This window comes from Vicugna pacos, chromosome 20, assembly GCF_048564905.1.
Source record: "Vicugna pacos chromosome 20, VicPac4, whole genome shotgun sequence".
Classification (NCBI taxonomy): domain Eukaryota; kingdom Metazoa; phylum Chordata; class Mammalia; order Artiodactyla; family Camelidae; genus Vicugna; species Vicugna pacos.
In genome coordinates, this window is record NC_133006.1 from 37,915,320 (window position 1) to 37,938,893 (window position 23,574).

At 40.3% G+C, this 23,574-nt stretch overlaps 1 protein-coding gene across 3 annotated transcripts in view; it reads left to right on the forward strand.

Moving 5' to 3' along the window:
• The first annotated feature begins 13,872 nt into the window (after positions 1 to 13,872).
• Positions 13,873 to 23,574, forward strand: part of LOC102544289 (uncharacterized) — a 245,217-nt gene continuing 235,515 nt past the window's right edge. For 2 of the 3 annotated variants that reach the window (XM_072945696.1, XM_072945698.1), the window contains exons 1-2: positions 13,873 to 13,936; positions 19,989 to 20,076. The gene's annotated coding sequence lies outside the window, so the exon portion shown is untranslated. Of the gene's footprint in view, positions 13,937 to 19,763; positions 19,814 to 19,988; positions 20,077 to 23,574 lie in introns of those variants that run through there. The other variant, XM_072945697.1, reaches the window with a different exon arrangement.

The window sequence follows — 23,574 nt, forward strand, 5'->3', positions numbered from 1 at the left end:
GAGAGGGACCAACTGTGGGACCGCAGGGTCTGGGCAACGTACAACGTCATATATATACACACATGGGAGTGCAGTCACTGTAGCTAAAGGTGACAGCCAGTTCTAAGAGGTGACTTCAGCATTATTCTGACAATCAAGAATGAGAGAAAGAGGTCAAGGTGTTGTAGGTTCACACATGAAGCTTTGAGGCGAAAGCCTTTCTTCTTCTCCCCAACGTGAAAACATTTTTTGATATAGTAATTGTCTGCTGTTGACCATTGCCTATTGTCACTTACTTGTCTCTTCTTTCACCAGGAAACTCAGGGCATTTAACACGGTGCCTGACACATGTTTTTGAAAAATAGGAGAGCAAATGAATATATCAAAAGCTGGTAGTCTTGCTTTCTCCTCAGACCACACGCTCTGTTGGATGTACAGCATCTCTTAGAGATGCCACACAGGTGCACAAGGAGGCGTCTTCTGAAGTCTTCTCTTCCTCCGAAATGAAACTTCTCTTTCTGCTGATCTCAGCTGTGTATTTCTTGACTCACGGTGTCATCTTCAATTTCTTAAAGCCTTGCAACATTTCTCAGATACCCTGGGTGCTGAGAAGGGATGTAACCGTGGCCTCCAAGAAAGAGTGGTATGTCTTTTAGCAGATTATACTCTCTTGGCTAGAAAAATGTTGGCCCATGGCTACTCCAACATAACTTAACTAGTTGTAGCAACCGTTGCCACCGCTCATTCTTGTTCACAGGTAAAACATTTGTGGAATTTTTCCTTTCCTGTGTTTTTGGCTCTCCTTCTAACTAGGGAAGAGTAGACAAAGATTTTGTACCTACACCTAGTCTGATGACCATGATGACACATATGCTTAAAAGAAAATGGGGCAATCATGATTCTAATTTTCTGAGTTAAGCCAGCAAATTAACTCAGTTGATCTTAAGTTGAGTGCCCATGAAACACGTAAACCCGAGTTGAGAAATCAAATTAGCTCAGTGGATCTTAAGTGAGTGCCCATGAGGCATCAGAGCACATTACGCAAATCCAGATGCATTGAAAAAAAAGCAAGAGACCTGCACCAACCACAACAGATTGCATAAGTCTCCACAAAAGGAAGTCAAAAGTGATGGAAAACGTAAAGGAAAATATTTTTCTTTTCTCAACATGCTATTAATTAAATTATTATACAAAGTAATGCTTTTTGAGTCTCCCATCTTGTTTTTGTTTTCTCTTCAAACAAATGCTGGCTTTATTGTCTTAAGGTGTCTGGAAATTGTTTTCTTTGGAATTTGATTTTTATCTCTATAATAATTATAGAAGAAGGAAAATACTGTTTTTCTAGGGACAAAGATATCTAGTGACTAAAAACTATCTGGGGAGAGGGAGCAATCGGTTGTACTTAGTTAGTTCTGGCACTACAATTGAAAGAATGATTTTAGGTGCTGTATCTCTTTAACTCCTACTTTTCCATCTGCAAAATGAAATGACAGTGCTTAACATAAACGAATTTATGTCAGATAGATGTAGCCGAAAGCAACTAATAGAATTTTAGATAAACACCGTGGACATTCTTTGAATACTGTTGGCTGAATGAGGAACAGAAGTCCTTCACATGCAAAGAGCTTTGGCTTCCTAGAACGGCACAATCCAAATAGAAATATAAGGCAAGCCATGTATGTAATCACATATTCTCTAGTAGCTGTATTTGAAAAGTACAAAGTTGATACTGATTTTAATAATATATTTCACTTAACCTCATCTATTCAAAATATTTTCAATTCAACATGAAATCAATATAAAATTTTAATGAGATGTTTTGCTCTCTTATGTCAAAGTCTTTGAAATTTGGTGTTTGTTTTATGCTCCCAGAGCAACTCAGTTCTGAGGAGTCACATTTCAAGGGCTCCACAGCCACGTGTCTGGTGGTTACCATGCTGAGAAGCACAAAGCTAGAAAGGAGGCGTGTGCTTGCTATAAATATAGACATGGTCACCACTGCAGTCTTCCCAATCACTCTCTAAGGTCACCAAATTGATGAGTTTACAAACTGGGGCTATTTAGCCTCCCAGAAGGCATTTGGCAGTGCCTGGAATATTTTTGGTTGTCACAGCTGGGGAGCAGGGAGTGCTAATGTCATCTAGAGGTCAAGGGGGTACTAAGCACCCTACGATGCACAGGACGGCCCCCCACAATGAAGGGTTATCCAGCCCCAAATATCAGTAGCATCAACATGGGGAAACTCTATACAGAATGGACGGCTGGATAGAAAAATCCTGTGATGGGTGTTTCTTTGGAGCTGTTTTATCTTCTTTACTGGAAATCTCTGAAAATATGATAGGTATCTATATTCTGTGACAGTTTATCAGCAGCCTTCTGAAGACCAGACACTAGAAAAGATGCTTTCTGCCTCATAAATATTTGAGGTGCTTGATAAATATTACGCTTCTTGAAAAGTGAGAGACAAATTATCCAATTACCCACTGAGCCCCCATGGCACATACACAATCAGAAGTTGGCGAACGTGTCAGTGAAACATGTGAGCGGCTTTGACTCACAGTACAGCCCCAAGCTGGAGAATCAAGTAGTGGGGCCACGGAACCTGCCAGTTAGGTTTGTGGATTCTGTGGGTAGCCAGCTTTGAGATCATAAGAGGAGTTTAAAGGAAGCTATTAAGTTTATAGTTCTGATTTTTTAGGTGAATAAAATATCAATCAGCCAAGTTTAAGCAGGAATATGTTTCTCTGTTCTTCACTCATTCCAACTTCATACTTCAGGGTTCCTTGTAAAGGGTTTTGGGAGAAACAAAGCTTTCTCATGACTGGTGGGCTCTGTACGAGTCCAGGATACAGCAAGTTGTCCGAGGCTGTGTTGATCTCCTGTTCACTGCCCCTCCTGATCTCTTTGTTAATGTTGGACTGTTGCTTTTTTATTCCTTATTAGAAATTTGGTGGATCCCCAAGAGAGAAAGGAAATGATCGCATCCTCAGAGCACACCATCTTGGACAGGAGTCCCTGTACATATGTCAGTAAAAAATAGCATGATTATATTTTCTCTCAAAAAAATTGTCTATCAGTAGTAGTGAGCAAGGCCCAATAAAAATCAGAATAGTCATGAGAAGAGTGTAATAGTCCAGGGAAAGAAGAGTGATGGAAAAAGACAAAGCAATTTCTGTAGAGTCAAGAAGCAAATATGAAAGTTGCTGAAGAAGAGAAATCATAGGATTTTTTTTTTTAATTCAGTTCTTGGACACATATTGACTAAACACTTGTAATTTGAGGGTACTGTTTTTGGCTCGGTGAGCCTGACAGACAAGGTTTTTGCTTTCGTAAATCTAGTATTTTAAGGGCAAGTGACCTAGAAGATAAAGTAAGAGTAAATAATTAAAAACAATAAAGGTGTCAGTGTAGATTCAGAAACTGTAACGAATGTCCCATTCTGCTAGGGGATGCTGACAGCGGGGGAGGCTGTGGTTGTGTGGGGGCAGGGTGTATATGGGAAATCTCTGTACCTTCCTCTCCATTTTACTGTGAATCTGAAACTCCTAGGAAAAACTAAGTCTTTAGAAAATAATCAAGTCATTGATAAACTATTAAAATAGCAAGGAATTTCAAATAAGTGCAAGGAGAAAAAGAAAGAGGACGAGTGTGATAAAGTGTGTTGGGGGCACTTTAGTTTGGGAGGCCATGAACAACCTTGATGAGACATGAACTTGCGCTGAGACCCAGAAGATGGGGAGTCAAGCTCTTCTCTCAGAATCACGCAGTGGAATCAACAGATTCAAGGCTCTAAGTGGGAAGGGAGCTCGTCATGGTCAAGAAGAGAAGGAAGGCTGGGGTGGAAGGCAAGGAAAAGGGTCATGGGAGAAAGCAGAAACCACTCAGGGCAAAATGCGTGCTAGAGGAGGCGATGTACGAGATTCTCCAGTTCTTTGCATCCTGCACACAATTTAGTGTGATTTACTGAAGCATTTAAAGTTGTATCATTAACCTTGCCTTCTGCTCATGTTCTAAAAGTCTTATTCATTTTAAAGCATTTGCCACCTGTCCTCAGATATCCGTGACTTCCTGAAAAGTTCACGACTCATCTTTGCTGCTGCTGGCGTGTTGTTGTTTGTCATTGTTTCATGTTGGGTTTAGAAGGAAAGAGTTTCCACTTGCCCTCAGTGATGTCCTTCCTCAGACACAGCACTTGCAGGGATAACTCCCGTTCTCTTGACTTTCTTTTCATACGTTTCAGAAAATGAATTTCACGTGATTTTTATTTGGGAATTCTTAAAACTTTCCCCCTTATTTGCAGGGCTTTACGAAAGGAAATAAGGACTTTTGCTTATTATAGTTCACTTAAATGATCTCACAGGATAATATGGCATGTTGATTGTCATTGAATAGGTTTTTTCTTAAGTTCAGTAAACAATTTATTTGCTAGCTTCACCCTGTTCTCTTCAGTCTTTCACACTGTAGCAGACTTTCAATGTTGCAGGTAAGGGATTTCGATCTTGTAGGTAAATTGTGTGTAGGGGTGTGTGTGTGTGCATGCGTGCTTGCGTGTCTGAGTGTGTTAACAAGGAAGACTATGAGAAGCAACCCTGAAAATGGAAAGAAACATGGGTTTGGAATCAGAAAACCTAGGTGTGTGCTAAGACCTGGTTTGACTGTTTCTTAACTGTGTAAACGTGAATAGAACTTGGGTTTTTGTTTCCTTGTCACAAATTGAAATGTATTTAACTCATATGTGCAATCTTCTATCTGTGAAACATACAAAGAGGTAACAGTAACCATGTCTTCCAACTGGCATCACTGAATTAAACCAAAAAATGAGATGTGGTGTAAGAGCAAGATTTACAATCTCAGAAACTTTCTGACTGATGTCATTATATGGCAAGTATAGTAGGGATGCAATTTATGTGCCACAGAATTCAAGGTCAAGAGCACAAATGGAAGAATGCACTATGTGCTACAGGAATTTGCAGGAGCTAATGAGGTAAGACCTTCTGGAGGAGTGGAAACTGATCTAGGTGCTGAAGGATGGCTTAATCACAGATAAGCAGAAACTTAGAATAACACCAAAAAAGAAATGGGTACCTCTGATTCTCTTTGGCAAGTAGGATTCATATTCTTTGGAAACCAAATTTTTTGCTGATCCTCTGGGGACGGCTTCTTGCTGGAACACGAGCAGTGATTTCATTATGGCTGAAGTTTTCATTTTGTTTCGTAGGTTGGCTGCCCATGTTTTCTCCAGTGAGATCCTGGTTTTTGTAGTTGAGTACTTCATTTGGTCATGAAGGGGAGGCTTTTGTCTCCTGAACCCTTCCTGGCTTTGCTGTCAGCCTTTGATTGTTTCTAAAACCATTCCCTGGGCCTGTGATACATCCGTGCCACTTGTCTACAGAAAGTTTAAAAGTAGTGAAGTTGATCTAAACATTTTTGTGAACAACTGAGCAGTAAGTACAGTTTCAAAGCTGCACCAGCTGTTTGTGTCTTTCCTTGCAATCTGGTGTCTTAACTGGAATCCTTTATGCCAGAACATAATCTACTTAAAAAGTTTCCATTTATGTCATGAATAATAAAGTTGATGGCTCTTTACAACATCCAAACAGCCCCTTTATGCTGCCTCTTCAGACAACAGCCTCCTTCCCCCAGTGAAGAAATCAGAAAAGTAATTCCTTTACATTTCTCATGAGACAGTCATTTTTTGGTGTGACTGCTAAAAATGTAATCAGCAAGTTGTGTCTCCACCATGTTCACAGCATATAGGATTACTAAATATCAAATATGATACAAAGGTTATCCTCTAGTTTAGGGTTAAAATATGTATACTATGTGTATAAAAAGGTTATAAGCTACACACACACATACTCCCCTACCACACACACACACAATCTAAGAGGTAAAGAGTTCTCTAAGAAAATCTATGCCTGGTGATTTTAAGTTCAATGGCTCCTTCTCCTTCACACACTTCCTGACACCAAGCCGCTAGGACTGAATCAACAGCCTACCCTTGTTCCAACCTCAGTTTTCTTCTTTTCCCTCCTCCATGTTGCCTGGCTACATGAACTCCACATCCTCCTCTAATCTGCTTCAGCATCTTCACACACTCATATGTATCTGCCCTGACCTCACCAAAGATCTGCTGCCTTTTCCTTTCTGCACTGGCTGTGTTTTAGGCAGTCTTAGTCTGTTACCTATTCAAAAATGAAAGCAGAGTGAAAAAAAAACCAAACACCATGCTAATGCAAAAGGTACTCCTTTGATACAGAGACAACAGAGTCACCATCAGCTTGAGGTGATTAATGCCTTCTTCACTAGCTGGTTGAGTTGAAGACAAATAGGATGACCAGTTGGCCTCATTCTTCAGCAACCCAGGCCCCAGGAAGCCTCCTTTTGGACTAGGATTGAATGCTGAACTTGGGGAAATAGAAACATCTCTCTCTTAGTTTCTAGCTTTGAATTAATTTTGCTTATTAAAGACACAATAAAACTCAAAAATGAAAAATTTGAGATAAGAAATTTCATGAATGATTTAGCAGTAATTAGACAGAGCCAAAGAGAGAATTAGTAGATAGGAAGATAAATATACAGAAATAAAGCAGAACACAGCACATAGAACAAGGAGACTGAGAATATAAAATCGAGGTTAAGAGAAATAGAGGATATGACGAGGAGATGTGGCATTTTTAATCTGAGTTCCAGAAGGAGACAATAGGGAGAATGAGGAGAAGCAGTATTTGGATACATGGAGATTGAGATGTTTTCAGAATTGATTATAGACTTGAATCATCAGAGACTAGAAGCATGAACTATTACAAGCAAGAGAAATGAAGGGAAATCTACACCTCAACATACACTGCAGTGGCATTGGGGAGCACCAAACAGAGGGAGGATTTTAATATGGCTCAGAGAGAAAAGAGAGGAACAATGATTAGACTGATAGCAACCACGGGTGCTGCATTGAGACACAGTATTTGTTAGCAAGTAAAACAAGTATTCCAAAAACCCCAAACAAAACACATCTTTAGATGAAAACTGAGAGTTTACCACCGTAAGAGTCTAAATGAAAGAACTTTTAAAAACTATACTTCAGGAGGAATAAAAATTACTCCAGAAGGCATGTCTGAGCTACAAGAAGGAAGATGGGCAAAGAAATTGATAAACATGTCGATAAAGTCAGCATAATATAATACTAACAATGCCTAATTTGTGGGGCAAAACTACAAGACAGAACTAAAATACCATATGACAATAGCTTATAAGTTTGGAGGAGGGTAGGCAAGAGGTAAAAACATTCTATGGTTTCTGCATTGTTTGGCTGGAGACTTAAGATTAACAATTAACCTTCAACTCTGACATGCAGGTCTGCTACAACTCTAAGGGCAAAAGAGAAAAGAATTCCGTTAAAGCAGTAGAGAAAAACTGAAATAAAAAGAGAGGGTAAAAAGCATGGGCAAAGTGAGAAGAATAGAAAGCACAGTATAATATGATAGAAATGAACCAAAATATATCACACAGTATATGTCAATGGACCATTTTCATCAGAAGCAAGATATACTGTCAGGTTAGATAAAAATAAGATGTAGTTCTATGATTTTCACAAGAGACACACTTAAAACATACGGGATTTCTGCACATGTGCTCTGGGAGACAAGTGTAAAAGTGTTCCTGGAAGCATCGTTACTTATAGAAACAAACAAACAAACGAACAAACCAACCAAGAAAACTGGACACAATCCAAATGCCCTTCAATAGGAAAATGTTTAAATACATTGTCCCATGTAAATTAATTGGCAAAATGTAAGCAGTGAAAATGAGTGACAACCACACAGATCAACATGGAGGAAGCTGAAAAACATCATACTGGATATATAGCATGTTTATAAATCAAACATATGAAAAGCAAAATATATTGAATTAACCCACATGTAATAAAGCCTACAAAGACTAGGGAATTCACATCTAGAAAATTCAGCGCAGTGATTCTGTTTGGGTGGTGACAGAGGAACCCCCAGGACAAGTTTCATGGACACATGACCTGTGCAGTCACACAGGGCCCTGTGTTTAGAAGACCCTATGCTTGGCTTAATGCTTTGCTATTTGCATCTTTAAATTCTTGATAATTTTGAACAAGGGACCTTGCATTTTTATTTGCATTGGGTTCTTCAAATTATTTAGCCAGTCCTGGGGGAAGGAAGAAGGCATTTGAAGGGTACTGGTTCTTTTCTTTACCTGGGTGATGAGTATTTGACATTGCTTTATATACTTTCTGTATAGTGTCATGTATATTTGTACGTATGAAACATTTCATTTTACAAATTAATTTAAAGATATCACCTCCAGATCCATTGGTTTATAATACTCATCAGGAATACCCTAGCAAAGGAGTCATACAGTCACCGCCTAGGTGGAACTGAATATCCCATTTACGTGGCTGTGATGTGGAAATCGGTCTGAGTTGTTGAGTAATGACACTTAAGCATATGCTTTCAACTCTATAAAACGTGGGTGAGTAATATCAATTTGAGGGAAAAGAAGAGCCCTCTGTATTTCTTTACACAGTTGGATATCCAGCTGCTCTGGTTTTCATATTGCAAATGCATTTCCTTTGCAAACTTGTTAGCTCCTGTATCATTTGGAGGCTCTGCCTTTTAAAAGCAGGCAGCACTTAGAAACTACAGGGCAGAACCTATCTGATTCTATTGCTGTCACCAGCAGCTGGTGCACCCAGCATCCTCGGGGGAAGGGAGCTGCCCTCTAGCCACTGTGGATATTGTGCGAACACAGCACATCTGCTGTAGTCAGTGGCTGACTGTGCCTGTGTGGCGGTCGAGGCCAACGTGCCATTCGTGTACGGTTTGGCAGCTTCAGAATTCACACACAGAGACAGCTGGTGAAATAGTTTGCTAAGTGGAGCGCCCTCTTTCCATCCGGCCACCTGGATGATTCTGAGAGGCACGGTGTGACCATCACTCTGATGTGTTGCTGGGTAGCCAACATTGTCCAAAACTTCTTGGGAGTTTTCAAAAGCCATGCAACAGTGTTCAGGTTTTCCGTACAGCTCCCAAAGAACTCTTGGTTGTTTTAACTTAATTGTATCCTTTAAGTGCCTCTTAACTCTGACCTTCAATCCCCTTTTACTATCCTATCATTATGTTTCCACTCTCTCAAGCTCAATGAAGTGCGGGGACTCCGGGCGTATGAATTCATTCCTTTAGTCACTCAATAAACGTTTATAGAACACCTTAAATCTTAACTCTCACTTACAAATCTTAATGTCTTGGTCCCTTTGCTGCATCTTTCCTGTTTTGGGTCCATTTTTGCTTTTCTAGTGGCTCTGATTTACGAGGCTGAAAGGTTCACTCTCCCTGGATTTATTATTTATGGCAATATTTTCCAAGCTTTGATCCATTCCCTTCTTTCTACCAATTCAGCCACCATCTTTCCTGGTTTGCAACAGAGCCTGTAATCTGTTGTGCCCTTTAGAGGTTCCTTGAGGAATTCTTGAGTGGCAGAAAAATTAAAATGAAATACAACTTTGGAAAAACGCAATATAAAAAGCAAGCTTCACCTGTACCTATTGCTCACAAACACAATGGTCTGCCTATTCAAGGGGAAAAGGATGACGTCCATTGTAAAGTCCTGGACACTCTGAGCTGCAAATACAAGCTGCATTGCATAACGCCTCAGAGGTTTCCCAGGTAGCCAGAATGTTTCCATCTTACATTTTAGTCAAATTTGTGAGTCTAGATCATCTTTGTGGCAGAAGTCTTGCCCTGCATTAAACCAAAAATTAGGTGAGCATTTATTAGGTGCAAGGCATTCGGAGGCATACAGAGAAGTGCAAGACATACTTGCCTCCTGTGAGACGCTTAGAAGTCATCGCAATGATCTACACATATAAAAGGAAATTTGTGATATACAGTGAATGAGCCATCAAGAACAGCGGGAAAGCGAAAAGGCCCATCAGTGAAATACGCGGGGCAAAGGGCATTTCCCCGTATTTAATGAGACAGGAAGACTTATGACTTCTGCAGACTGCGAGCTCCATAGAGAGAAAACACTCGGATTACTCTGTTCATGACTTCCTCATTGCTTGGGACGGATTTATTTTGCATTATTGTTGGACGTTTTCCTCTTTTTGTTTCTTTTAAATTGAGTGCACATTTGCCTAATTTAATTGCTTATTTGTTTCCTTGGAAGATCATATCTATGAAATCTCTTCTTCTAGGAACTGAGTCCTTATTTGGGGTTATGTGTTCTTTTTTTTTATTGTTAATAATGAATTTGATTCATTGGAAGCCAATTAAACCTACTGTAGAAAGGAGTTATTTAATGTCAGTGGACTGTGGTGACAAGGCCACATATCTTAAGAAACAGGTGGGCCTGAGTTTGAATCCAGCCTCCACGGCTGGTCTTGCTATGTGAATTTTGTTCAATTTATTTAGTTTTTTAGCCTCAGCTTCTTTATCTGAAAAATGAGGACATATTTCATTTAACATTTATTTTATGGGGTTTATTTTATAGGATGACATAAGATAACACACGTGACGCTTCCATAGAAGGCGTCCTAATAGCAACTATTACTATGATCATCTTTTTCTAATTATCCCAGTTCATTTCACATATGTGAGGAGCCTTCTGCTGAATATCCAAAAGGAGTCTGTAATTTTAGGGACCTGGATTAAACTAAACGCTTTTTAAAGTTAATGCTTTCAAAAATTGTACTGGCTAGAGCACGTTGCCTTTTTTTTTTTCACGTTGTTTAGATCCTAATGGTACTTTGTGGGTGGTCTGTCAGTTGAGTTTCTTGTCTATTTTTTTTGAAGAAGACTATCTATAATTCCTAAAATGGGTACTTTGCCAATTTTCACATGCCTTGTTTTCTCTTCTCAAATCAACATGTCTCCGTATTTATACAATTCAGAGTTCAAACAACATTCATTGCGCTGCTCTCACTGTACATGAAGACAATCCAAACTCGTTATGCCTAAATATAAAACATGACCCAACTAAGTGAACAGATGTGTGGCATGAGCAGAGCCTTTCCATGTTGTTCCTATTTATTGTCTGCCTTGTTTGGAGGGCGTGCCTGGTGCTGGGAGGTGGTGGAGAAAGAGTCTTGCCAATTGCACTTGTTTAATGAAACATTTTATGCACATTTTGTTCCTCTGTTCTGTTGCACTGCCCTTGGGTGACAGAATGGTTTTTAGGAAGTTGGGTTAAACTTGTCAAGCCTTTGAAATGATTTTTAAACTGCTTTGCAGTTACAAAAATTAATTATGTTTATTTCAGAAACTAAAACAGGCTTTCCTAATTTTGGAGCCAAAATAATGAGTTTTCAAAATGCAGGATGGCCAGCCAAATTCCATCCAGCTTTCAAACTTTACAGTTTAAAAAAAATTGTACTTATTTTCTATACCTTTTTGCACCTTTCCCATAACTATAAGAATGAGAAAACACAAACACTTATCTATGGCAAGCAGTCCCTGCATCCTCTGTCAGACAGACGTGAAAATGAAATTCAAAAACCAAGAGTTGTGTTGGTAAGACTGGTCCTTCCTTAGGCCTTTCATCTGTCGGTATCACTCCTGGGGCCCAAGGGAAGGTAGGTCAGGCTGCCCAGCAGCGCTCAGCCCAAGGGGCTCAGGCTGTATTCCAGCCCCGTTTCTTAAGGCTTGCTTCCTAGTACTGTTGGCTCTTGAAGGAAAACTTCAGTTGAGTCTACATGGTTCAGGTATAGATTTTTATTAATACTTAACAGTAACAGTAAAAAAAATTACCTGGAAATGACTGAAACTTCAAGACAAAATGAACTACGAATTTTTTTATCCCTCCAGCCTGGTTCTGTTAGTAAAAACCAGTCCTTTCCCTTTTGATTATCAGCTACAATATTGCTAGGAATTACTGTCCTGAGTTCCCTTCTTTTCCCATTTTTCCGATTTTCCATTGGCCTATGGTATATTTCTGAATTCAGGACCCAAGGCACTTTACAGTTTATATTTGTCCATATCCAATGGGCACTACTCCCATGATAGGGGTGCAGGAAAGTACCAAGAGCATATACATGGAATGAACTGCCTGGAGTTCTCAACTTCTGATACTCACTGCCTGCAGCAATAATCAGGAAATCAGCCTCTTCTAGTGTGTCTTTCCTTCTCTGCACTAATGGAGATGCCATTCAATGCCTTCCTCAAAGGGCTGTATCTGGGGACAATAGTAAAATTTCCAGCTGCCTCCTCTCCATGTGCTGGGTCTTGCTTAACTTAAAAGAAAATTATGATGCAATGGAAGTTCCAGGAGATGATGAGACAGACAAAACCCAAAGGGTTTTGGGTGTTTCTTTCAGGATTCCTATTATACACAGTATTACTCACTCTGACATCAGTTGTTGGCAAATGTGTGATTTTTCCTGTCTTGGGGAGGAAAAAAGACCCCTGAGCAGGCTCACTTGGTGGTGACAGTGGCCCTGTAGATGTCTGCCTATGACCTACAGACAAGCTCTGTGCTAAAGTCCCGCATTTAGAAGGTACAGACTTACTAAGAATGAAGCCTCAGCTGTGGACCCTTGGTGACATCCAACCATGACTCATCACTGAAGGAAGGATCAGCGCTGACATCCAGACAGAACTTGTTTTCCTGATGCAGAAAACTTCAGGTCAGGGGTTTACTGTTCATTTTAACTTAATTCCTTAATCAATCATTAAAAAGCAAGCAAGTATAATTTCATAATTTCTAGACAGGAAGCCTTTAAGCAAGAGATACTGCAGATATTAATGTTTTCCCAAATCTTGATGTCATTTATCTTTTGATAATGGGTCATGTGTATCCTGCTTCACTTTGCTTAACAGTTCTCATTCAATAACCCTGTGTGTTGTGTGTCCTGCACGAGGATATCAGAGAGTTTACGTAAGATGTAAATATTAATTCTTTTCTCTTTTTTCCCCTCCTCACACGATGCCTAGTTCAAGGCTTCCTGTTTAATTATTTCATATTTACTTCTTTTATTTTCCTCATTTTTTAAAATTGAGTTATAGTCAGTTTACAATGTTGTGTCAATTGTCAGTGTAGAGCACAATTTTTTAATTATATGTGAACACACATATATTCATTGTTGCATTCATTTCATGTTTACTTCTATGTGAGCTTATATTAGTTATGTAGATCACCAGTCTTGTCACTAGGAGGAGTGAACAGATTTGATTTGGTAAAGGAACCCCAAGACCCCCTCATTCCCGGGCCTCCTTCCACCCTAGAGCAAATGCCAGTTTGTAATGAGAACTTCTTTGGACACCAGACGTTCCCCTTAAAGTAATTAAAGCCTGCAGGTCTTAGCTACAAACCTGGTTGATGCAATATGATTTATTTAGCAGAGCATTTGGAGTTTACACAATGCTATGCGTGAAAGAAAAGAATTGGCTCTTAGCTTCTTATTTGGATCTGTGTGTACCTGTGTGTGTGTGTGTGTGTGTGTCACCAGCCCAACTTCTGAAAGCGTGGTCCCCCTCAATGCGGATTGGGACCACGCTTAGCTCCGTCAGAGAGGCTTGTACTCCCACCTTTTCACTTGTTGAGACTTAATCAATGCTTGTGGATGTTCAAGGCCAAGCCCATTTCACTGGGAACCTGCAGGGATCCATTTGGGGGCCAGGCCAGATGGTGACTTTGAGACGTGGAGCCTGTCTATTCCATGGGTTACTAGTCTGTGTGAAGACCAACTTTCTCAGAGGCCCCCCCTCCAAGATCTGATTCTAGCACCACCTCTGCAACGAGACAGACAGCCCCTGATCAGACCAATGGAATCCTTGTGAAAAGCAGTGCTTGGGCGGAGGCCAGTGACGTCATCGCCGCGCGCTCCCGGTTCTGACGGCGGCCGGCGCGTCTGCGCATGCGAGCTGGTGGCCGCGGCGGCCGCCTGGGATTGTGGGTCTTGTCTGCCCCTCGGCTGTCGGGCGGGAAGGCGAAGGTAGGGGCGGCGAGGGCCCTCGGCCCCGGGCCTGGGCGGGGGGCTCAGGGCGCCTTCCCAGCACTGCTCTGGGGTCCCTGCACTCACCCCAGTGTCTCCGAGGCGCGCCGGCCCAGGGGGCCCTCGGTGTTGGCCGCAGACCTGGCGTCTCAGCGCGAGGGTCGCCTCCCCTGCCTTTCCCGCGCTGGACGTCCCGGGTAGCCCTGCTGCAGTGCCAGGAGATGAGGCCGTGGGGTGCCGAGACGCCTGTGGCTCCGCATCTGTTTTAGCCTCCTCCCCTGTTCCCTTCTCCCCGCCTCACTGTCTGCATTTGTCCAAACGCTCCAGGAATATTCTGGTGCCTCTTCACCGGAGGGAGCTGCGCACTACCCGCGGCGTATTTCCATCCCTATCGTGTGCTTTCCTTTGCCCTACTAGATGGAATACTTGCCTTTAAAGTAGGGGTTCCAGACTTTGGTGTGTTTCAAATCATCCAGGAGGTTTTGCATATCTCTGGGTTCTACTCAGGAATTTTGGATAAACTGTGGCATGGGCACTTGCAGCCCCCCCAAGGTGGTTCTGGTTCAGGTGGCCCTGAAATCCTCGTCTTAAATTCTCCACTTCAGAAGGCAGGAGGAAATGAACTGAAATATGAGCCCTATTTCTGGGGCTCCAGACGGGAAAGACAAGGAGTCAGGAAATGCTGAACATGTGAGAGGCCACGTGGGGCCTTCCCTTGCACTAAAGCAGCCAGAGGGCTGTTTGATGCCTTAAAAAGTAGTCAAAACAAACAAAAAAAGCAGTGTTTGGAAATTGATGAGTTAAATGAATAGGCATACATTTATGAAATTTTTTGAATCAGATGACCAAATCTTAAATTAAGCAAAAAGGGCAAAAAGGATTCTGAGTGTTCTTGAGTCATGTCCCTGTAATATTCACTGAGAAGTACCGTGGAAGGGAATTCAGAAATCAGCCAACAGTATTGGGAGAGGGAAAGAGTAGATAATCTGGGAAATACGTTCATGAGTAGTTAGATTCCAGAAATAGAGATTGGCCAAAGGAAAGGACTCCATACAAGAGACCACCTGGGTATTTTGTTAGGACAATGATTCTCCACCCGAATTGGATCTTAGAATCACTTGGGAAGCTTTCATGAGAATATTTTCATAACTTGACTTTCTCCTAGAGTTTCAGGGGAGGGGTATAGGCATGTTAGAAAGATTCTCTAAGTGATTCCAAAATGAAATCAGGTAGAATCACTGATTTAGAGCAGATGGTCAGAAATACGAAAAGGGAAGCAAGGAATATCCCCAAACATAACAGCCTAGGCCAGCATCACTTGAATATTAAAATACAGATGGTTGCTCCCACCTCCAGAATTTCTGATTTATTAGGTCTGGGGTATAAGTCCTGAGAGAATTTGAATTTCTCACTAATTTCCAGCTCATAGTGATACTGCTGATTTGGGGTGGCATTTTAAGTACCACTAGACTAGGTAAACTGTGGAGGAGAAAGGAGGATTTGCAACTTGGGGTAAACAGGCATGGTGGGCTCACTAGTTAGGCCCTAGGTTGAAGAGACATTGTGTCAGCTGAGGGACTAGCAGTTGTGGTCAGTGCTATGATCCAGAATCTTGCTACTCAAACTGGGGTCCTCAGACCAGCAGCAGAGCATCACCTGGATGCTTGTTAGAAAAACAGAATCTCGGGCCATGCTCCAGAACCAGAATCTTTATTTTAACAAGATCTCCACACAATCTGCATGCATTTTAAAGTTGGAGAATCATACAAGTGGTACAATTACTGTGATATGTCAGTGGTGTGAAGCCTTGACTTCATTTTATAGTTCTGGAATAATCTTACATCAGACCAATGAAATCAAAATCTCTAGGAGAGGAACCTCTTATTGGTATTAGTATTTTTAGAGCTGTCTGAATAAAATTTTGATAACCACTGATCTAGAATTTAATTTGAAACAGTGTAGTCGTTGCTGTACTTCCTGTCTTGCCTTGATTTGCCATGAATCAGGAAGCTATCTATACACAGCAGACGGACCTTAATGCACCCAGCTGGGAGGTGAAAGGAACAGCAGACGCAGGGAGGATGATGCAGGGAATGACAAAACGGTGTCAGTCTCACTTGCTTCATTAGAAGATGTGCATTGCAGGCTAAATATGCAAAACCAGTCTGCTGCCATTCCGTTGGGTTTCTCTGTGTCTCCTCCATGATACTGTCTCCTCCTTATTTCCCCTGGTTTGGATTGACCCCTTCCTTGCTTCTGCATGTTTCCAACACAAATCTATCAGAGCACCTGCTAACATGTTAAGGTTTGTCTACTTGTTTATGTGTTTTTCTTCATTCAGTAGATCATAAGCCCTCTAAATGCAGGGAAAAATCTTGTTTGTGGCATTCGCACAAGGAACTTAACAGACACAAGTATTTGTCGAATGGTTGTCTAGCACAGAAGAAGGGAAGGGATTATTGCTTTGGGGAAACTATATTGTGAGGTTCAAAAATATGGTGGCCATCAATACATAAAAATTTATACATAGGTGTGTATATATGGAGATAAAGCAAATATGGCAAAATATCAACAGTTTTTCAATCTAGGGGAAGGGAATAAAGGTGTTTATTGTGCTATTCCTTCACCTGTTCTCTACCTATAAATATTTAAAATGTAAAAATTATGAAAAAATACATTTGAAATTGTTTTTGAATTATATCTCTAAATTGAGAGTTCTCTCTTTAAGTATTAAAATAATAACAATCAGACTTTTATTTTATACATTTTTCAAAATATGATTTTGTTTTCTTACTTAGATACAACTTTGATTTTTGAAGAAATTTAGGATTGCTTTTATACTGACCAAGATGATTTGAAATCTAAAGAAATAACCTGCAAATTACTGATTAAAAAGTTCTTTTATTATAAAGGATTTGTTGGTTTGGTAGAATTATTCAGGTTGCCCTACTTATGATTATTTACATTTCTACATCTGAATTTCTACATTAATCTCACTTGAAAAAAAAGCCATATATAATTTTGAAAATTCATTTTGTTTGTCTTAAATTTTCATTTGGTTACTTATAATGCTTAAGTGTGAAGTGGCAATTTAATGATAATTGATGGTATTAATTTATCTTTCTGTCGTCTGAGGTCTATTCATCACCAGACTGGTAACAATTTATATAGAATTTCTCCTTTTAAACCTACAAAATGGCTCCTAAAGTCAAACTAGTTTTGTTTTGTTTTGTTTTTTTTCTTTGTGAACAGATAAAATATTTGCATGTATCTCTGGAATCTTAAATAGGGACCTTCCTAAGTATATGGAAACAAAGGAATTTTTTTGTTATTTTATTTTCATGCAACAGGAAATGTGATCTCCCCCTCACCCTAAAATTGGTAAATAATCAATGTACTTGAACTTTCCATTTAGCTTATTGGGAGAGGCTATTTTCAATTATTCATAGCTTAAAATGTAATACCATAGACACTGTTAAGCCCCACCCTGACAGAAATGATGGAAACCCCTACGTTGTAAAGTTGTATTCCACTGAGTGAGTGATACCGTTTTGGAGAAGGAGAGGAGCAAGTGAGTAGCAAAGCTCTCTCTCTGTAGAAATATGTGGCCAAATCTAATTTTCATTAAGAACAGAAATTGGGATTTTACCCCATGTTTCCTGTGGGCTTTGTTTGTTTGTTTGTTTCTGTTTTTTTCCTACTGATTCCTAGCCGGTGAAGCCTTTTTCTCTCTCAGAAAGCACCTGGTCGATCAAAAGAGGTTTCCTGCAGGTAGCTTATTCTAGTAGTTTTGTTCTCCTTTACTCCAAAAAGTGTTTCCTAATTTTGTTACTCTTTTCCTTTTTTTACACTTCTCTTTATTTCTTGTTTTCTCACTCATGAAGGACAGTCAGCCAGCTTCCTCCTCCTATCAGTTTCCATTCATCTGAAAATGGCGCATTCATTGGGGGTTTGTTGAGCACTGGTTACTGTTCCTGATACAGTACATTAGTGAGACAACAAAGACCCTGCCTTCATGGTGCTCGCGTACCAGTGAGGGGGAGAGGTGACAGGCAGTAATCATGGTTGAAAGTAAATTACGTGGTGTGATGGACGGAAATACGTGCTATGGGGGATAGAAAGGAGCAATAGAAAGGAACTACTCGTGTGCGTGTGTACGTGTGTGGGAGTGTTGAAGAGTAGCTTACAATTTTTAAATAGGTTAGTCAAGGTGAGTCTCACTGAGGCAGTGACCTGTGAGCAAAGCCCTGGGGCAGAGGTGGGACAATGCCTGGTAGGTTCCAGGAACACCAACAAAGTCAGTGTGACATGAGAGAGAGACAGGAGATGAGTCGTCTTTTATCCTGAATGAAACGTGGAACCATGGCATAGCTTAAAAGGACAACCATGGCCGCTGGTTTGAGAATAGCAGAGGGAGGGGCCGAGAAAGAAGCAGGGACTTTGCTGTAACCAGAAACTAACACAACATTGTAAATCAACTATACTTTAATTAAAAAGGAGAAAGAAAGAGAGCGTGAGAAAGAGAGAGAGAAAGAAAGAGAGAGAAAGAAAAGAGGGAAAAAGAAAGGGAAACCAGCTAGTTCATGGTTCCGCGGGGAAGATGACTGTGGGTTGGACCAGAAGATTTAACAGAAGCAGTGAGAAGTTTTAAGAGTGTAGATGAATTTTGAATATGCGAGACAACAGGATTTCCTGATGGACAGAATATGAGGCATAAGTGCAAGAGAGGAGTCAAGAAAAATCCTAGGCTTATTAAACTGTTCCTTTGACTCTTCTTTTGCAAGCCTGAAATGTCCCAACAGATTCTTTCTGTGCTTGTAGAAAATGTTTCGACATCTTCAGTACTTCCTGTGGCTGTTTTCTGAAATTCTTCTATTATTTTTTTTATCATTCTATTAAAATGTTCATAATAAATGTGGGAAAACAATTCCCATAAAGATCTTACACAAGGGTAATCAAGAGGAAGCTGGTTTCAATTTATGAAAATTTGGAGAGACATAAGCACCATGTTCTCTGACAGGTAATTGAAGAGAAGAAAAGGGACAGATTTTGTTGGAAACTTAAGTTTTCATGGAAATGTTTCTATATCATCGAACATCATCAAAAACAATCTCGGGTAGCATTAGCCTTGATAAACACCCAACCTTAGTCTTCCTTTTAAGGACCCCCAGGCCCAGCCCTTACATGCTTATCTGTGCTCTGACTAATTGTATTAAAATCATGACTCTCCTGGGTTGTTCCCCGTGTAATAGAAGTCGTTTCCTAAATGTGTTCAATCCCGCCTGTGAGAGATTATGGGAGATTTGCAATATTCTACACCTAACCAAATGGTATCTCCAACATCAAAGTTTTAATATTTGTCATTGAAAATAGAGTCGTTTTGCCAAACATCTGTTTTGGAAACATGAATGTGAATGATAAGTTAGGGGATAGTTTGAGTAAAACATGAATTTTGAATTTGGTTACACACGTTTCTTCCACAGACAAAATACATATAAATACACACCTCAGACATCTCCCCGGTAGCAATAGCCTTGAAGGTTGGCTTTTCCTATTGTTTCACATTTGCGGTTTTTTCGCAAAACCACCCCATTCAACATCCCAGACCGTAAATCTAAGTGTTCTAGTTCAAATCACAAAAGGAAAGCTGTGTCTGTATTTGAAGACTTTAAATGGAAATCGCCAAGTTCAGCTCCTTTTGGTGCCAGTAGTGACCGGTGCAGTGGCTTTAAACCTTGCTGCAGTTTCCAGAGCCCTCAGCTGTTGGGCCAGGTTGTGAGCACAGATGAGAAAGTCACCAGAGAATTTCCAACAGTGATACACAAGGCAATTGTAGAAGGATGCTACACATTGGACCCAATTCTCAAATTTGATGAAGTAAGTATCTATTATAAATGCGTGCCTTGGACGACCTTCATCTCCGAGACAGGAAAACCCGCCCGGACTGCAGGCCGCTGGGGCTTGCTGAACTGTGGTGCTCATGCCAGCTCTGGACTCAGGTCACTGAGCCACATCTACTCTCACCTGCTCTTACAACTTTGTCTTATTCCAGATCACCTTCCTTCCACCGCTTTGAGATACTTCACAAGCTGCAGCCCTTCCCAGCCCATTTCCACGGCAAACATCCAATCTTCTTCAAGGTAAAGTGCCATATTTATTGTAATATTTATGCATTTTCTCAACCATTGAACATGTTGGAAACTCTGCCACTGTTATTAGGTTCCTAGCTTTCTCTTCTGAGTCACTGATAGTTTTTTTAGTGTTGTGTCCCTAATCCCATTTTACTTATAAATCATGTCTTTTTTTTTTTTTTTGGCAAAATTTAGCACAATGTGATGATTTTTAAGAACACTGCAGAACTGTTACTGCAGAACTGACAGTATGGGGCAAGAGCGTATTTTTCTCTTGAAACACAGTAACTGTGTTCGCTGTTAAGAACAGATCTTTAAAATTGTTTGGTATGTGTGGTGGAACAGATTCCCTCTTCTGGGTCAGCTATAGAATTATAGAGTGGTATGAGATTTTATAAGTTATTTAAATAAAGTACGTCATTTAATGGGGAAACAGGATCTCAGAGAGGCCAAGTGACTTCCGTAAAATCACACAGCAAGACAGTGACAGACCTCAGGCTCCGGTCAATTCCTCCGTAGTTTCTTTATGACTAGCTGTGTCCTTTGTATCTCTTTGGTTCTGCCTTTCTGTGTAAAGTTGTCATTATTTATGTACCAGTTATTTTCCTCCCAAGGCTGTAATTTCCTTAGAGGTCATTGTCACCCACTTCACTTAAAAAAGTGTCTTTCATACACTCGGTGCCCAGGAAACATGCGTTTGAATGATTGAGAGAATGCACAGCTACGTGGGCCTTGAAAATAAATACAAAATATCCTAGCAATTAACATGCTGGTTGAGAACATTTCTGCTTAGAGGAACCGTTCAGGCAGTGGGCATGCTGAATAAGTAATATTTGTTTCTTTTGGTAACAGAAATATCTTTCATGACATTCGTTTCCCTTTACTTGTGAATCAACCAATGTTTTGTTCCTGGATACCTGATGAAGAAATGTGAACCCACACCGATGTGTTTATTGACATGTAGAGCTGGTGCCAAGTTGAATATGAGGTGAAATGAAGGATAGAAATGTGACCATATGAACAAATAACCCTTGTTGTTTCTTGTGAACCCCTATGCGACACTAATCCAGAAATGCATGCCAGGGGCAGCTGAAGTATGCTGTGAATTACTAGCAGTGATGCTTCTGGAACTGCGCATGTGACATGATTTACATCCCAGTGTTCTCAAATTGATTCTAGGGATTGGTTAGTCACACTGTCAGTAACAAACAGGCGTGTTTCGTAAACTCTTGTGCTTGCTGAAGGCAGTCTTTCCCCCACTATTGGTACCACCTCGGAAAAGCATTTTCGAATTTTTCTTCTGTTTGGTGCTAGGAAAATTAAAAGATGTATTCTTGCCAGGATAAAGCAGGTGTGGACTTGTACTCACTGACCCTAAGGCTAGACTTGAATCACAGTTCAGGTCACTAGTATGCATTATGGGTACCATTAGGCAGAGTTCATTTTAATGATGAAAATGGCAAGGCTGAAGGGTGGAGGGACAGCTGGGTCGCCCTGAACAGGCACTGAGAGGATCTTCGCTGCTCTGGGTGGAACGTATTTTAGTGCTCCATTTAGATTAGCTGCTGAATGTAATAGCTATTTATTAAGATTTTTCTATGAGTTTTTGGTTCAAGATATGTATGTGTATATATATATGTATATGTATATACTCACATTTCTCTGAATTTTTATTAAAAGACTAGTAAAAGATTAATAAAAGCATGTAGGATGGTAGGGATCTGCAAATAAGAGCTGACAAATTTCTGAAAAATGAAAACTAATTGAACCAGCATAGGTTGATGAAGCAGGGTTAAAAAAGCGATAACCTGGAGGAAGTGGCTGAGGGAGAAGGAGCCAGCAGACACAGCAAAACCCTTGGGAGTTGGCCAGTATAACAGAGGAGAATTGCAAGTACGAGGTTTGTTTGAAAGCTGAGAACAAAACCAGCTCTCCCCCACCACCTTCACCACATACACACGGCACTTACTCTTGCATGCAAAGGGGGACGGGGGTCTGCGGGCACAGATAGTTTTAAAGTAGTTAATTTTCAGAGTTTCATTTTCCATGTGTACTATTTTTCTAAAGCTGATCTGTCTTGGAAAAAACACGCTGATTAGCCTTCCCCTCCTCTGTTCACGACCACCTCTCAAAAGGCAGGCTTGCCCCTCTCCCACCCCTGTTATTCCAGAGTCACTTGTCCTGGAGCTGAACATCGTCAGCTAGGACAGCAGCGGCGTCAACCTCGAGGAGACAGTGCATAGATTCTTAAAGAGAATTTGATGATTCCATGGATTGTTAACAAAAGCTTTCCATTTTCATTTACTTACTCCTGTGAACGATGTGTTTCAGTGTGTATATCCAGAAAAATAGCAATAGAGTTGATGTGGAAATATATGTCAATGATATTCTAAACAGACAGATGAGCTGGATGAACAAAAAAGTCTCACGTGTGCCTGCTGTGTATGCCTGCACAGGACACTCCCTCAAGGGTGCCACTCACAGCAGGCTTTGGGTTGAATGGCGCCCCCTGCGGTTGTGCGGTAGAACTGAAGAGAGTAGCCCTTTACCATTCTTTTTACTTGGGGGCATTTTTATAGTTTGTGTTTTACATTTTGTGTTTGATGATTATGTATCAATATTTGTTATATACTATAGTTACACTTTTGCTCAATCGTGAACTAATTATAACTAATTGGGAGAGAAGACTTAATAGAGCGTTATAGGAATATAGAGTATAAAATACTATAATTTCAATGTGTATACATATTTTTCTTGCAGATGAATATAGAGTGTTCAGTGAAATGCGTATTTATTCAAGCACAAATATATGACACATGAGAATAAAACAATAAAATTCTGTAAAGGAAGTAAAATAGAAATAGGAATGTTACAAATTATCAACAGGAAAGAAGAGCGAGTTCATGTATTGTGAAACAGAAAGAGAGGGTATCAAATGCTATTGTATTTGGATTCCATTGAATACATTTATGGGCTCTGTAAAAGTGGTATAACAAGGTTATTTAGAAATTTCAGTATTTACAGTATACCAGGAATTACATTTGTAGCAAGTGTTTACCTTACAGTGGACCATTTTGTATGTCATCCCAGAGTCATCTAAAAGATGCACAGTTTTTCAACGTTCTTTTTGGGATGTGAAAACAAATAAATAATTAAAAATCCTTGGAATGGAAGAAGTCAGGCATTTACCCATAGGTGAAAACTGAGGAAATTCTTTAAACATTTTGAAGCAATGGTCTGAGAACACTTGGGCAGGTATTGTAGACACTGGGGCTTTATTCTCACATGTAAGAGGACAGTTCAATGGCTGCCTCCTCATCTTTTCGTCCTAAAATGATGTCTTCCTACCTTAAAGTACCTTCCAACTGCAAATTAAAAAAAAAAAAAACTCAATGAAGGAATTGTAAGACAAAGTTAAGGAAATGTTCCAAGATGTAGAAAAAACTATCAGAGATTCAGAGAACAAGGGAAAGATAGTTACATGAAGCAGGGATTCAGCCAATAAGC